This window comes from Phalacrocorax aristotelis, chromosome 3 (assembly GCF_949628215.1).
Source record: "Phalacrocorax aristotelis chromosome 3, bGulAri2.1, whole genome shotgun sequence".
Taxonomy (NCBI): domain Eukaryota; kingdom Metazoa; phylum Chordata; class Aves; order Suliformes; family Phalacrocoracidae; genus Phalacrocorax; species Phalacrocorax aristotelis.
The window spans coordinates 84831705-84849355 of record NC_134278.1 but is presented as its reverse complement, the minus strand read 5'-3'; the positions used below and the strand labels follow the sequence as shown (position 1 = coordinate 84849355).

The following is a 17651-nucleotide window of genomic DNA, read 5'->3' as shown; positions in this document are numbered from 1 at the left end:
GGGAGCCAGTCTGTGCACCCTCTGAATACTGCAAATGAGTCAGTGTGGATACACACCGGAGTTCCCGCTCTTCCCTCGCTGTTGAACACACTGCATACTGCCACTAGCTCTCCCACTTGGGCACTGCCCTCGCCTTTGGTTACGATTTCCCTCTTGGTATCCACATTAATAGCCACAGCCCGATACTTCCACTCTTTACCCTCTCGTTTGGCAGAGGCATCTGTGAACCACACATTTCGCAGCTCCTCTGGAAACGGTGGGGCAATTTTAACAGCAGGAGGCGGGGTATCCTCCTCCAAAAGGTTTGTCACTTCTTCCTTCATGCTTAACACCTTAGGGGCACCTTCAGTGACGGAAAAAACAGCTACACTAATATTCAATTTTAGCATACCATTTTCTCACAGTGTCCCTTTGGGCCGCCTCGTCAGGGGTTAGCAGGAGTCCCTGCTAACACAGGCTTAATTACCTTAAAAGGTCCCCTGAAAACTATAGGTTGTTGGCGTATGGTTTGTTCAGCTTCTCTAAGGGCTAAACTCACTACAAACCAACCCTTTTCCCAACTGGAGTATCGCTTTTCAGCATCCTTAGAACTTCTAGAATAAAACCCAGCCGGTCGAATAGGTCCTTCTGGTCCCTTCTGCCAGAGATGAATTGACAGTCCCCGTTCACTCTGAATCGGGTCGGTGGGGTGGATAGGGCCCAAAACTTGATGGGTGCTTACTTCAAACACCAGAAGGTGCAATACCTCATCACGGGCTAGAGCCCGTTCCCAAATCGCCCTCTTTCACAACAGGTCGTGTAAGAGGCGTGCAATTATTGCAAAGTCCAGGATACATTCTCTCCAAAAGACCAACAATCCCAAGGCACGTTGCAGTTTCTTTTTACTTTCTGGGGTCTTTACCTGATCCAATGCTGAGAGGGCATCCCGAGGAATACAAACTGACCCTCTTTTCAACCAGATGCCCAAGAACTGAACTTCACTGGCAGAGGTTTGTATTTTTTCTTTTGGTATTTGGAGGCCTATTCCTCCCAGACAATGAATAATTCAGTCCTGCGTAGTTTGCACCCAAATCTATGGTGTGTCCCCCTACTAGTATGTCATCAATATACTGGTAGACTTTAACTTCTTTCTGATGGGATTATTGTCAATTCCTGTGCTGGGGCATGGTGGGCTAGGGTAGGTGAGTGTTTATATCCCTGAGGCAGGCGAGCGAAGGTATATTGTTGTCCTTCCCAAGTAAAAGCAAATCGATCTCAATCACGCTCCTGCAGTGGAACCATAAAGAACATGTCCTTCACATCAAGGGTTGCCAAGATAGGGCAGGCCTGCTCTTGAGCGGTTGCAATTAATTTGGCAACGTTGGGTACTGCTGCACTCAGGGGACCAGTGTTTGCATTCAAACACCGATAGTCAATGATCAGCTGCCGTTTTCCATTACGTTTGCGCACTGGCCACACCGGTGAATTGTACGGGAAATGGGTAGGCAGTACAATACCCCGCTGTTTGAGATCCTCAATTCCTGGGACTATCCCTTCTCTCACCCCTAATGGCAACAGATAAGGTTTCACATTGGTAATCTTGGAGGGGGCAAGGGCAGGTGCTGTTTGCAATAGGTGTACCTCCACCCAAGGCATCTCAGCTAATTGCCTGATCTGGGGGATACCAGAAGACCATGCGTTCCCCTGGGTATCACACCACTGCCTTCCCTTTAAAAACATCTACGCCTAAAAGGTTCGCCTGGAAAGGTCCTTATGGCCACCACGGTATTGATGGGGGCTCCCTCTCCCGGTAACCATAGTGTCACGAAAGTCATGGGTGTCGACTGTGTTTTTCCCAGTGCATTTAAGATAACTAGATTGCTAGATGGGATCGAGGTCCCACACCGCTCTGCTTCGGTCCGCATCAATGCGGTGATTCGTGTCCCAGTATCAATGAGAAAAATTACTGGTCTTTTCCTTGGTCCTACAGCTACTGTGATTAATAAATCCCCCCCCTTACATTCAAGGTGAGTTGTCTTAAAAACATCCATCCTCCGCACCCCCGCCTTCAGGGAACGGAGGTTCTAGTTTCCCACCTTTTCCCCAGTCGGCTCCCTCTCGATGTCAATCAGGTGTGGAGCATTGGGAACCGGCTCGAGAGCGGCTTTCCTCCCTGACCATTTCTGTGCAAGCTTTTCCAATTTTGGGGTCGGGAGTTCATCCATCAGGTCTCGTGGAATACCCTTCTGAATTCCCAAAATGCCAAAACCCCTGTCAGCTTAGGGGTTTCTCTCTCCCCGAATAATTGCCCCAGAGTGGCTTCAAGTCTTGGTCCTTCCCTGTTGTCAGCTGCAGACTGTTTACTTGCTCAGCAGACCGTACGACCCTAGTTTTGTTTTTTCTGGAACGCTCCACCAGCAGGGCCGTATCGTCTCCCAAAATTCATTAACTCCTGCGCTGCCTCCCCCCACGTCCACACAGTCCTTCCCGACCACCAATGGTCGGGGGTTGTTAGCCCTTCTAGAGCAGCCGTGGTTCTTTCTACCTCAGAGGTGTTTTGAATTTTCCCCTGTAATTGGATCCCAATGGGTTTCAGGGAATCAGAGAGTCCCTGCATCAGCGGAGTCATCCCCTCCAGGTCCACCGGCATCGTCATCGGGGAACTCTGGTTAGGCTTGAGCTCCCGATCCTCCATCATTTGGACACAGGCCGCCTTCTGCACACTTTCCACTAACTGAGCCACCGTACCTGTTAGGGCAAGGGAATCCCCCCTCTAAAGGGTTCAGCCCCCCAGCCCAATATGCAGCCCTCTGAGTTAATGACCATGGGGATCGGTGATTACCTGTAGTTAGGAACACACCCAGACCCCACTATCCTTCTGCTTCTTTCTCTGACCACAAAATTCCATCCCGCTGACAGGGACACTCTCCACACATATTCTGTCTCCGATTCCCTTGGAGCTCTCACCAAGTCCTTTCTCAACTTTGCTAGTTCAGTTGCTGTAAATGGGACTTCTTTGGTGAGAACTTGAGGACGGTCATCGTTATTGTCCTCACAAAAGTGCTCTGTTTTAACCAGTGGCCACACGTGAGGGAAGCTTTCTACAGTTTCCCTTGCCTTCTGCAAGTCCCACCAAGGGGGAGACTACCTCCGCCACTGCATCCGCTTCCCTCAAGAATTGACTCCCCAATTCTTCCTTTAATGCGGAATATAGATTTCTCTCCTCCTCCAACAACTGCTTATTTTCCTTCAGTTGTTCCTGCAGTGACCTTATGGCCACCTGCAGTGGGTCTATTACGGTGTTGGCTTGACAAAGCCTCTGTTTCTTATCTTCAATTGCCACTGCCAGACTTGCTCCCAATACTGCACAAATCACAGCTTTTCCTTTCCCCGATCTAACCTTCGCTTCTTTCTGCAGCTCCCTTATCCTGTCTACTACACACTGTGGTTGAAACCAATGGCTTTTCGCCCAACCTTGTCCCTGGGGTGAGGGACGAGATCGGTGTGCCGCCAAAAGATCATATAGTGTATTTATCCCTTCCACTGGTGAAGGGACGCAATCGTGGGCAGCCCACTGCCTACTGAGCGGCCATCTTATTTAACACAACGGGGCTGTATCATCCTGACGGGGCCACACCTTAACATTCCAAATTGCCCCTATTCACCCCCAAGAGGTTACACGTTAAGATTGCACTTTCTGTTCTCTGAGAATCCTGCCGACTACGCCAATTTCAAATGTCACGATCCACTGTTGGGATGAACAAGTTGGCAGAGGTTAAACCCCCTTGCTTTCCAACGACCTCAGATAATTCTGGGAGGTTGGGTTTAACTTCTGATTGACTCCAATATTTTAGCGTGACTAGGTTCCTTTTACATTCTCGGGAGCCAAATTAAGTCAAGTGCCAAATCACTTTATTTGTCCAACAATAAATACGCGAGCGAAAAGGAGAAAAAAAAGAAAAAAGTGAGAAAGGGAAAGAGAGAGAACGAGCACGACAGTGTTGCAACAGATACCACCACGGATCTGCGGCGGTCCGTCCCTTTTGCCGTCCTTCCGGTCCGTCGGTCGGTGCGGTCCGTGTATCTGCTGTAACTTCGAACCCGGTGCTGGAACGTTCCAGAATACGCCTCGTGGTCGCCGCTGGTTTCCCCTTTTTATAGGATTGTCGTGCTGCATAGTCAATGACTGTTTTCCATACCCACGCCTCGCACTCGGCGGTGGGGCGCATGCCCAGTACCGCCACTAGAGGGTGCCGGAAAGTCCTAGAGGGTCCCAGTCGCCCCCCCGTCAGTCGACCCTGGGCCCGGGCGCGTGCGCAGAGGGCATGTACTCCAGAGGTATCAGGACACACACACTCCCGCCGGGCAGGACTCAACAGGCTGCCCCTGTGACCAAACTGTGCCGCTCAGTTGCCGTGGTGATTAAGCTTTGGTAGTGAAGCTTGTCCTGCCAACAATGTCGAGACAAGTTTCTAGTCCCTTACAGATTGGTGATTGCCCAGCTCTCCAGCCCGTCCACGTCCCTCTGCAGGGCCTCTCTGCCCTTGAGACTGTCAACAGCTCCTCCCAATTTTGTATCCTCAGCAAACTTAATTGGTATTCTTTCAAGTCCTGCATCCAAGTCATTAACAAAGAGATTCAAGAGTACCGGCCCCAAGATGGATCCCTGCAGAACCCCACTAGTGCCTGGCCGCCGGCCTGATGTAACCCCATTTACTACAACCCCTTGAGCCCGACCCATTAGCCAATTGCTCACCCACTGCATTACGTGATTATCGAGCTGTATGCTGGACATTTGTCCAGGAGGATACTGTGAGAGAAAGTACGGAAAGCTTTACTGAAATCCAAAAAGATCACACCGACAGGCTTCCCTTTGTCAGCTAGGTGGGTGACCTTGTCATAGAAGGAAAGTTGTTAGGCAGGACTTTCCACTCGTGAACCCATAATGGCTGGGACCAATGACTGTGTTGTGGTCTCTCAGGTGTTCTTCAGTAACTGCCAGAGTAATCTTCTCCGTAATTTTGTCAGGCACCGAAGTGAGACTAATAGGATTGTAGTTACCGGGGTCATCCCTGTTGCCCTTCTTGAGGACTGGGACAACATTTGCCAGCCTCCAGCCGACCGGGGGACCTCTCCAGGAGGTGCGGAGGCGCCTTCCCTGACCTTCGCTCCCCGGTAGGGGCTGCCCTCGCTCGGGCTGCGGGTCTGCAGGGGCCAGCGGCGCTAACAACTGATCAGGCAGGGGCAGAGACCCCGGCTCCCCGCAGCGCCAGCCCGGCAGATACCGACACAGCGCCTATTTGCACCACCTCCTGCTTTTAAAATTGCCCCACCGTTTCCAGAGGAGCTGCGAAATGTGTGGTTCACAGATGCCTCTGCCAAACGAGAGGGTAAAGAGTGGAAGTATCGGGCTGTGGCTATTAATGTGGATACCAAGAGGGAAATCGTAACCAAAGGCGAGGGCAGTGCCCAAGTGGGAGAGCTAGTGGCAGTATGCAGTGTGTTCAACAGCGAGGGAAGAGCGGGAACTCCGGTGTGTATCCACACTGACTCATTTGCAGTATTCAGAGGGTGCACAGACTGGCTCCCTCTTTGGGAACGGAACAACTGGGAGGTGAATCGGGTGCCAGTGTGGCAAAAGGAGAGGTGGCAAGAGATCGTAGGTGTTGCCAAGCATGGGGATTTCACAATAGCGTGGGTGCCCTCCCACCAGGAAGGGAGTGCTCCGACAAGTGATTGGAATAACAGGGCTGGCGAGTTGGCCAGAATTGCCCCTCTGCAGGAGGAGAATCAAACGGGAGAAAATTGGGGTGGGCTCTTAGAACTGTTACATGTTAAATGTGGCCACGCAGGGTCCAATGATTTATACGAGGAGGCGCATGCCAGAGGCTGGCCTGTCACTCGGGAAGCTTGCAGGACCTGTATCTCGGCTTGTGAACATCACGGACTCCGGCTGGAGCGACACCCCATGGAAGAATCCCCACTCCATTTGAGAGATAATAAGACCCTCTGGGAAGTTTAGCAAATCGATTACATTGGGCCTTTCCGCAAGTCGGAAGGAAAACAATATGTACTAGTCGGCGCGGAAGTCATTTCTGGCCTAGTCTAAGCCGAAGCATTTCCACGAGCAACGGGAGAAAACACAGTGCGGGCCCTGAAAGTTTGGTTCAGCTCCCTCCCAAAGCCTAGTTCCGTTCAGTCGGAGAATGGCAGTCGTTCTACCGCTGCCAGAGTACAGGAGTGGGCACGGGAAGAGGGAATCAAGTGGGTATTCCACACCCCAGATTACCCCCAAGGCAATGGGCTAGTGGAGCGGACTAATGGGCTCTTAAAACAATTTCTGAAACCTCATAAGCCACATTGGGCGGAGCGTCTCCGGGACACAGTTACCTGTGTCAATGACCGGTGGGGAATAAATGGATGCCCCCGACTAAATGCCTTTTACCCTAAACCTCCAGTTTTAATTCCAAAACCTTAGGCTCCTAATGTGCCTGGAGAACCAACTTTTTTCCCTGGGCAGGCAGTGTTGGTAGAAATGCCAACCATTGGGGCTGCTCCCCTCATACTCGCTGAACCCCTTAATAGGCATGCCTGGAAGTCTAAAGATGCCTGGGGAAAGGAGCACAAAATTAACACTCGCTGGACTGTCCCCTCATCTTAACTGTGCAAAGCCCAAGCAGGGCCAGTCAACACTTTGTTGATACTTTGTTTCATTTCACAGGCGACCTCTGTGGGAACCGGACAGAATGTGGCGAGACGAACATTTGAGAGCAAAAGGTCAATTTTGTTGTTTCGGTGTATTGTGTGGACCGTGACCCCTGGATTAGTTAGTTATCCCCTCAGAGACTTTGGGGATGACGGGAATGATATAAAGAATTCCTTTATGCAATTGGCTGAACAAATAACAAGTGTTTATAATATCACAAAATGCTGGATATGTGGAGGACCGGTCGGTCTATCAAGTTGGCCCCGGGTAGCTATGCCTTTGCTACCGAAATGGTTGTTGAGCAGATACAGTGAAGCAAAAGGGAATAAAACATGGGAAAGCTCACATGCTTCACCGTGGCACATAAAACTTCCAGAGAAAGGTAAGTATTGCTTGGCTAGAACGCAAAAGGATAGCCCCTCTGTGGGCAACAGCGCGTGCGAGGGGACGAATCGGAACGTAAGCATAGCCGTTCAGGTGGGGGAAGAGCTGCATAAAAAGGATGAATTAACATATACCTATGCCTGGGTGAAGGATGAGGGATGCACAAGCGCATTTCCCAGATTTTGGTCTCTTACGCTTAATGCAAGTTGAGGTGACAGTGTAGGCCAGGGCTGTATTTGGGACCAGGAAGCAGGAGCTTACACCTGTAAATCTTCTAATAGCGTAGATTGGCCCCGTTGGAGGACAGCATGGGAAGAACTTTGTTCAGACATACCCTATTGTGAAAACACCACAAAGTAATCGCTGTATTGTCGTGTTGGAAGTGACCCATTTGGTTTAGAGCCCACCCCTTATTTTGACCCCTCACCTCATACAGAATGTTAGAGAGGACCCTTTGCTAATGGGTCAGTAGCCCTTAAGGGACACTATTGGATACGTGGAAACCATGCATATAAAGCGCTGCCAGCAAATTGGTCAGGAATATGTCACGTGGGGTGATCTGCCCCTTGTTTTTCTTACTCCCAGAAACAGGTGGAGACCACTTGGTTGTTCAAATATTTGAACATATTTGAAGTGGGAAAAACGACCCAAAATTATTGATACCTCCCTCACTGATGGGAGTGGCCGGTCCTGGGGTAAAGACATGTGGACCCCCCAACGTATCATACGACATTATGGACCCACAACGTGGAACCCCAACGAAGGGGTTAGTGGTGCTCGAGAACCCATTTACAACCTAAATCGCATTATCCGGCTGCAAGCCGTATTAGACGTTATTAGCAATCAGGCAGTTGAGGCCCTTGACCTGTTGGCAGCTCAGGCAACCCAAATGCGAACTGCAATTTACCAGCATCGCATGGTTCTCAACTACCTACTAGCTGAAGAAGGTAGAGTCTGTGGGAAACCGAATGACCATAATTGCTGTTTAAAAATTCATGACAATGGCAAGGTCGTTAAACAAAGCACTGCTGGAATACAGAGATCAGCCCATGTTCCCGTGCAAACCTGGGAAGGCTGGAATGTTGACCTGTTCTGCTGGCTTCCAGGAGGCCCTTGGATTAAACGAATCTTATTTTACCTACTGTGTGGTCTAGCAACGTCGCTGTTTTGCCATATGTCATCCCATGTTTCATTCAGTTAATCTAATGTGTCGATGCAAATCTGCAGCTTGTACCCACTGTGTCACCTGATGGAATTAAACAAATTAGAGCGCTATGTCAGCTTGTGTCTCCGCAATATGTTTCCTTTGGGGTTTTTTGTAGTATGGGAACTGAATTGTTACTGATGGTAGGCATTGGCCTTGTTTAAAGTTGATATCATTACCATGTTTTGGCCTTTATAGCTGAAATATTTGTTATTGATATTTTATCTTTCTGCCTTCTATCCTTTCTCTCATCGCTGTCTCTCTATCTGCCACCAATGTTGAGCCACGGAGTGGCATAAGGGACTAGAAACTTGTCTCAACATTGTTGGCGGGGCAAGCTTCACTGCCAAAGCTTACTCACCACGGCAACTGAGCGGGACGTTGATTCCTGCCTGGCGGGAGTGTGTGCGCCCAGGGTCGACCGATGGGGGGCTCGGACCCTCTAGAACTTTCCAGCACCCTCTAGTGGCGGTACTGGGCATGCGCCCCACCGCCGAGTGGGAGGCGTGGGTATGGAAAACAGTCATTGACTATGCAGGATGACGATCCTATAAAAAGCGGAGACCAGGAGGCGTGTGCTGGAACGTTGCAGCACCTGATTTGAAGTTACAGCAGGTGCACGGACCGCACTGACCGACGGACCGGAGGGACGTCCGGACGGACGGCAAAAGGGACGGACCGCACGGACGGGAAAACAGACGGACCACCACAGGTTCGTGGTGGTAGCTGTTACAAAGCTGTCGTGCGCGTTCTCTCTCCTTCCCTTTCTCACTTTTTCCTCTCCTTTTCGCTCACGTATTTATTGTTGGACAAATAAAGTGACTTGGCACTTGAGTTCGTTTTGAGTCGTAATTCTGTTCCCGAGAATGTAGACGGAACCTAGTCACGCTAAAATATTGGAGTCAATCAGAAGTTAAACCCAGCCGCCCCAACCTCCCAGAATTATCTGAGGTCGGTTGGAAAGCAAGGGGGTTTAACCTCTGACAACTTGTTCATCCCAACAGTGGATCGTGACACAACCATATGATATTTATCAAGGGCAAGTGCTGGCTTTTACACCTGGGGCACGACAGCCCTGGATGTATGTATACAGGCTGGGGAAGAAGAGGCTGGAGGCCAGCTCTGCAGAGAGGGACCTGGGCATTCTGGTGGACGGCAAGTTGAACGCGACCTCAAGGTGAGCCTTGGCAGCCAAGAGGGCCAACTTCTGTCCTGGGGGTGCATCACGCGCTGCATTGCAGCCACACGAGGGAGCTGGTGGTCCTGCTCTACGCTGCGCTGGTGCAGCTTCACCTGGCGTGCTGTGTGCAGTTGTGGCCGCCAGAGTACAGCAAGGCTATAAAGCTACTAGGAGGGTGTCCAGAGGAGGGCCACGAAATTGCTGAAGGGTTTAGCGGGGAAGCTGTATGAGTCACTTGCGTTGTTCAGCCGAGAGAAGAGGAGGCTGAGGGCAGACTTTATCGTGGTCTACAGCTTCCTCACAAGGGGAGGAGGCGGGGCAGGCGCTGATCCCTTCTCTGTGGTGACCAATGACAAGACCCAAGGCGATGGCAGGACTATGTGCCGGGGAGGTTTATTTTTGGGTATTTGGAAAAAGTTCTTCACCCAAAGGGTGGTGGAGCACTGGAACAGGAGCCCCAGGGACGCAGTCACGGCACCAAGCCTGACTCTATTCAAGAAGCAGTTGAACAACGCCGAGTGACATGGTGCGAATTTGCAGTTGTCCTGTGCTGGGAGAGGAGTTGCACTCCATGATTGTTGGGTCCCTTCCAACTCTAGACATTCTATGGCTCTACAGTTCTGATTGCTCTGCTCTCACCTTTCCCTCGCTCCTTACCGAGAATGTTTTCTTGTCTAAAAAATACGCGAGATTCTGTAGACTGAATAAATACAAAAGCCTCCCTGCAGCTCGACAGATGTATCACTTGCATCCACAAGGCGGTGAAGGCCCTTCCTTGTGCAGGGGAAGGGATTTGGCTCTGGTATGCTGGCAGGTGCTTAACCTAGAGCTTTGCAGGAGTTAAAAAGGGTCGGGGCAACAGAGACCATCCTACCATCCCTCAGCTGTCACAGAACACTTATGAACTATGCGGCTTAACCTATAAAGAGTAGTTCATGCTGGGAGGTAGACATCTAGCTGAAGTCATGCATAGGAAGGCGTCCATATCTGTCCACATGACATATGTACCAGCACCGCTAACTCATGTACACGCTGTGGTCAAGACTAGGCTTTTCTTTGGTGCTACACTCTTGCTTAATCTGTAACAAAGAAAGGTGAGGCTCACGCTACCAACGTTTAAAAAACTTGTCTCATAATTTCTGATAAACAAATGCATTAGCAACACTAACATTGCTGTTTACCTTAGGTGACCGTACAATTCCTTACAGGAAAATCCTGTAAGCCTGGAACACCTATCCTGCGATTAAGACAAGAATAGCTGTTGGCTTGTCTGAGATCCTTTTATTAAGTTGTGAGCATAAGGGGTTTCACACCTACCTTTCCCATCACATGTAATTTAACTACAAGAGAATAGCTTTATGCCACAAATACGACGACCTAATAGCGCTGCCTTTGACCTCTCCCTGCCAGGCTGCATGGCAGCGCTCTCCCCTTCAACTGGGATGCACGTCAAGATTGCTACTTGAGGCAGAGACAAATTTACCAACTGCAAGCAAATTTACCAATGGCAAGTGACTAATAGCATGCTAAATTAAAAATGAAAAATTACTAATCCGAGACGCTATTAAATATTAAGCACTACAAACATTATATGATTAGTTCCCTTAGCCATAAACCGTTGTCCAAGTCTAAGACTACCATTGGACTGCTGGGCTCTGTGTGAATCATTCTAACTTCATTGCCCACCAACTAAGTAATAAGGCATATCTTGCTATTGAACATCATTGACAGCTCATTGGTATACAATCTTAAACGCCATCAAGTTCCTTCAAAGCTGGCAAATTATTATTGTACCGCAGTAAAACATATTGCTGCCTCCCTCTTTTTAGCAAGGTGCCTTACACGCTGGCTCAATAAGGACACAAATTGCAACGAACTTTAAGGAAGAAAGCAAAAGGTAAACTATGGTTTTTCTCCTCTTGCACGCAGGACCGCGGTGTAAGAGTAAAGATAAGTATTTCCTTTTTGTAAAATCGCTGATAAGAGAGAAGAAAACAGAAGAGGGTTTGCCCGGTCTAACAAGTAAGGAATACTTCCAAACAGATGTGTGCTTAAAGGCGAAGCACCGCTGAGACACGTTACTAATAGCAATAATACAGTAATTAAGGTGTACACTGAAGTGTCCATGCACATGGATGAAAATTACATCAAAGACATAGAGTATGCCTGACCAGATGTACCACCAGTTCCTAACGGAGAACGGCGGGAAAGTCCACACAAAAACCACCAGCGCAATGGCTGGAAAAGCAAGCGCAGAAGCATGGCACTCAAAGACACCGATCTTTGACAGACGTGATCAAGAAGCGTGATATGGCACATCAAAATAGTGGGAAAATTTATCTAAACAGAAGCATTTCTGTACATGCATGAAACCAATCAGGCTGCATAACAGGGTAGTGTTCTGTGAAACTTGCGGTGAGATGTATACATGGTAGGTAAGCAGGATTAAAAAACCAAAAATGAGCCAACAGGAAACTGGTATTTGTCTAAAGGTCTGGGTGTATTTAGTCCATCAAATACCTAGTGACGCACTTTTCCAGATTTTAAATCCTTGTAGTTGTGATGGCGGTACTTCCACAAGCTTTTCCGGGCCTCTCCCGCTGGGTTTTGGACCCAGGGACTCCTCCTAGTTTCAACTATTCTGTGCCAGAAGAAACGAAGCTAGAGGCCAGAAAGTAGTGTAGAAAGAAGACCACTTAAGTAGGAAATGACCTTCCAGTGGGTCACTTAAAAATGTGGCATTCCTCCTCAAAAGTAAATGGGAAAATTAAACAGTAATAGGCTGCTGTTATCGAAAACGTCATAAAATCTCAGTATCTTGCAGCTGACAGGAAAAGACTGCGGAAAGCACTTCCAAGGCTGGTATATCAGTCTTAGGGTCTTTGAAGCTAAATAGTGTACGGAAATTAGCAAAGCAAAGCTATGTTCTACAAGTAGATTTTTTTGAAACGAGATTTTGAAAAGCTGTCATTACTTTTAGATATTTAGTACACAGACCACGAAGTCGTAGGTCTGTTTTGGGACGAGGCCACATGATAAGGGCTCTGTAGGTCAATTATTACCGTACACCTCTGATGTGAGTAATAAGAGCTTATGAGCTATGGTCTTCTAGCCCGACGTGTACTTGTATTTCAATGTTTTCTGAAACTAGAGGCTGTCTCAAAAAAGGTTATTATCTAGGATCAGTGTTGTCGTAGACTGCTCTCCCTACCTTTTAGTTGCTATATTTTATTTCTGCACATTTATATTGCCGCGTCTTTCTGTTGCTTTGCTTGTGGCTTAATTTTTTAATGAAGATACTGGTGACAGGAAAACAATCCGCACCTAGTAAAATAGCCTGTTAGTTCTTTAGAATTGATTACGGTCCAATTTTGAAAAATTTTGCCTTTTTCGTGTAAGTAAACACCACAGGAAAACCAAGAAAACTAAATTTTCCATCGTAAAGGACCTTTGTAGTTCATGCAACACTAAATGCTTGCATGTGCTATAATTCCTACCGAATGGTATCATTGTTTTGTGACTCAGGAAAAAAGTAGCAAATCAGCTTTTATGACGCTGTTTTGGACGCTTCTCTTGTTTGCCGCTTATAATATACCCCTAGAAGTTAAATATTAAAGTCTACTAAGCATTTAATAATGGTGTTTACTAAAAACACAGCAGGACGCTATCAAACATGCCTTGTGAGACGTTGATAATAAACGCTTCCTTCTGAAAAAGCCAATTGGAAAAGTCAGCGAGTTATGTGGTAAAACAGCTACCCACACAGAAAGGCGATTAGATGGCCTAGTAGTTCATGCAATAACCGCAAGGGTATTCTACACTTCAGGCTCTTCTTGTTGTGCTGAACACGGTAAAAATAGCCTCAGCGAAGACGCCAAGCTGCGAGAACAACGATCTCAGCCCCAATAGTAGGTGAAATTCAGTGTAAACAGTCAGAAGATTAGCTATAATTTATGTGTTCTTAAACTGCGTTAGCTAGTGGTCTACATGCTAGTTATCTCTAGGGTCTCAGAAGGCATGCACCATAACAATTTGGAAAGCTAAAACGCTAGATTTTTAGTGGTTTGACACATATAGGTCTTATTCCGCTATAAGTGCTCGTCATTTCCTCGGTCCGTTTTAAAAAAAACCGGTTCATTTTCGAATAGCCTTTTTATGACCTACGAAAGAGCAAAGCAGTAAATGGTAAACGCCGTCATAAGCTACTACCGGCACTGTAGCGTCTAGATATGCTGTGTCACAAGGCTGATTAATGCTGCAACACTTTTCTTAGCATCTGTGACAGGGTCTTTATTTGTTCTTTAGGCTCGTTAATAGAGATTGGAGGAAATTTGTTTTTAACATAGTTAGACAAGCCATGCCAAGGTGAGCTAGAATGGTTTGGGGTATAAAATACGAAAACCGCCGCAGAGAAACACAAGCAAGCTGATGCAGTTGAACGTTCTCAGGGAAATACAGTCTTATCCCAACACAAGTTACACGATTTCTTGAGCAAGACTGCGAAGGTGAAACAACAAGACATAGTAGTCTAATACGGAGATGAGCTCGCTTGATCTTAATTCAGTACTTGCTAGGGAATGGAACGCAAATCATGTCTAGCAGAAGCAATGAAAGCAGGGAAGACAAAAACACTAGCATTGGTTAATATTTTCTGAAAAATCATATTTAACACACTAAAAATAGCTCTCAGAAATCCTAACGAGGGGGTATCTTAGCCGGTGATCATGTAGGAATAGGCGCAACACAGATATCAAATATCTTCTTTTAGTAAACGTGACTATGCTGCACAGCAATTCCTGCCGAACTGTCCTTTAGTGATATAAGCCTGCCAGCAGACTCCTTCACACACATTATCCAGCCCCGTAGGCGAGTGGTCTCACACTTTATGTTTATCTGTCCATCACTAAGCCACGCAAATGATATAGTCCACGCGTCAACAGCGATAGCTGCAGTAAACAGCCGATGTTCCCTGTTCTTGTCCGTTCGGCAGGTAAAAGGGGATTGCATAAACCAGGCAGCACTGCTCTGGTGCTACTGTCTTTTCAGCTTCAGAAATTGTACATATTCATCATCCGAGAAGGCGCTGAACATATTTTTTTACCTCTGCGCTTTTATAGCGGTGAAACATCTTGCCGTACATGTTATTTCAGCACTGATGTGAAGTTCCACAAGGAAAGGCTGCTGCCAAAAATAATTTATAATGTGGCACGCCTTCCTGCTCCTTTAACTCCGAAGCAACGGCTGGAGTACATGAAGTCGGTATAATTAATGCAGATCAAATTTTATATTGTAATACTACCAGTACTCACTTTGCATTAGACCTAGCCATTATGGCATTGACAATTTAACAGTTTAGCATTTCCCCAAATGCTTGGCTTCTTTAAGTGTCTTTGTGAATACTAGACCGCTTTTTTTATAATAAACATGCTTCCCGCACCCCAAAAGCTGAAATTTTGATAGAGCGCACAGTACGATTGATTTGCTTTGTATGCTTGAAGTGAAGAAAAATTATTCATGAAGACAGACACCGCAACTATAATTTAGAGTGTAAGGTTGTGAATTTCAGGCCCTATGCGGACAGTGATATGTTCCAGCTGGCAAGCCTTTTCGCTAAAGGTCAAAGTAATTCCACTAACCCATAAAAATTTGCAATCTGAACAAGTTTTTTGGTCAAGAAGTATAAATTGAAAGAGGCTTTTACCAGAATAAGCTACTTTTTACCATCATCACGCTTATATAAGTGACGTTGTGCTGATTAACTATAAGATTACCTTCTGTAGAAAAATTAACAAAAGAAAACTGAAGGTGATATTATACTAAATTCAGACGGTAAAATAGCGCTTCAGCGTTACAAATTATGACGGCTACTGTATTTCAGAGTAAGTAAAAAATATGAAAGAGGGCAACACTGTTAAATCTTCTTTGAAGCTCTACAGTAGAATGCTGTGAGCTAGTAAATGGTTTATCATTCTCCTTTTCTGTTCCCCATTATAAAGGCGCTGAAGAACCGCTCTTCCTTAGAAGTGTACGTTATGTACCTAAAAATAAAATATATTAAGCTTACAAAGTATCTGTCTCTGAAACGGTTTCGCAGAGATGCGGTACGATTACGGTGCATGGCTAGAGCTTCGCCATAATATCTGCTGGTGAGCCCTACTCCGCGAGTTGCAGGTGGTTAGTTATAGGAGGAAAACAAAAAAGTATTACTTTGCATTTTACTACTTGAACCCTTAGCAAATAAAGGGGAAGAAAAAGGTGACTGATAAATCACGTAATAGCTGCGCCCTACCGTCGTGCACAAGAGCCTCAGAAGAGTTCGTTAAGCCGATAAACCACCAAACTTGTAGAGTCTGACGGCTGAACAGTTACAGACTTATAAAAGGCAATCATGTTGAAGTGCTTCAGTGTTGTAGCCAAGGAAGTGGATAGCGCATATTTAAGAGGGACGATGGATACCCGTGGCTGCAACATGGCATAATTTTTCTTTCAAAGACTAACGCAATGCTATGCTAACAGGATAGTCTGTTCGACAGTTGCTATGTAGGCGATCACGCCTTCTTGAAAATTCATTTCTTTTTAATCTTTTCTACTGTAAAACAGATCTTTTAGGCATTGTTACATACTACTAAGTGCCGAAGTAAATTTTTGTGCAGGAGACGGGACTGTGGTGCCATGCAGACGTTCCAAAGGAAGCCTTGCCATATGAGGTGCTAAGGCAGATGAGCGCATTGCCGGTACCCCAAGCTTCTCTGGTCAGCGTGAAGAAGCGAGCTCTCCTGTAGAAAATAAATTTATGAGATATGCTATCACCAAGAAAACGTGGCGAAGAACAGCCGCTGCAAAGTGGTATATCACGGCTTATGTTCTCTAGCCCTATAGTCCATCCAGAAAAAGTTGGTTCAGCGGAAGATGAATAGGTATTTTCTTTCTGTAAAGTTTGCTTATGAAATACGCCCGCACTGCTAAGGGTTGGACAAAATAGATTTCCAGAAATAGTTATTTCCTTTCCCCAGTATTTCGCGGCTTCAACAGAAGCCTTTCCAATGCCGTTTAACGTGTTCCCACTTGCTGCTGTGCTAGCATAAACCAAATCTGGCCGAGAATGAAGACTACAGAAAGGTGGTACATATATCTTAGCTTTAAAGCAATTTTAATGCCACAGTTACGAGACCGTGTTAGTAGCAGTCAAGGTGCTACAGCGCAGAAAAACAAGTAGTTTCTATTAGAAATTGATTTAAAATTTTCCTCATTATATAGCGTAGAGCACGCATGAAGCTGAACGCTGGCAAAATAGTTTTAGATAAAGCAAATGTTTTCTGAAATTTAAGAAATAGTGGTTAACCGTCTTGACTTCTTGCGTGAGAAATAACCCTCATTACATACCACTAGTTTGAGTTTTTCCGAACATAGGCCTTCGTTATTGCACAGCGTTGTGATGCTCAAGAAAACTGAGGGTCCCTAAATCAAGAAATGGGACTTAGACTACTAAATGTTGCTATGACTTTTCAGAAAAAAATTAAGATTTTTGCCCGGTGGTTTTTATAGCCGTTAGGTTGCTTAGCGCTCTCAACTTTCCTCTGTCCTCTTTTCCTGGCCTGCTATAGCTAGGACGGTCACTAAACACTTGTTATTTGTTCAGCCAATTGCATAAAGGAATTCTTTATATCATTCCCTTCATCCCCAAAGTCTCTGAGGGGATAACTAACTAATCCAGGGGTCACGGTCCACACAATACACCGAAACAACAAAATTGACCTTTTGCTCTCAAATGTTCGTCTCGCCACATTCTGTCCGGTTCCCACAGAGGTCGCCTGTGAAATGAAACAAAGTATCAACAAAGTGTTGACTCGCCCTGCTTGGGCTTTGCACAGTTAAGATGAGGGGACAGTCCAGCGAGTGTTAATTTTGTGCTCCTTTCCCCAGGCATCTTTAGACTTCCAGGCATGCCTATTAAGGGGTTCAGCGAGTATGAGGGGAGCAGCCCCAATGGTTGGCATTTCTACCAACACTGCCTGTCCAGGGAAAAAAGTTGGTTCTCCAGGCACATTAGGAGCCTAAGGTTTTGGAATTAAAACTGGAGGTTTAGGGTAAAAGGCATTTAGTCGGGGGCATCCATTTATTCCCCACCGGTCATTGACACAGGTAACTGTGTCCCGGAGACGCTCCGCCCAATGTGGCTTATGAGGTTTCAGAAATTG

General features: G+C 46.7%; 1 pseudogene; it reads right to left on the bottom strand.

The window, feature by feature from the left end:
* Positions 1-1254: 1254 nt before the first annotated feature.
* LOC142055620 (uncharacterized) lies at positions 1255-4208 on the bottom strand (annotated as a pseudogene).
* Between the last annotated feature and the right edge of the window lie 13443 nt (positions 4209-17651).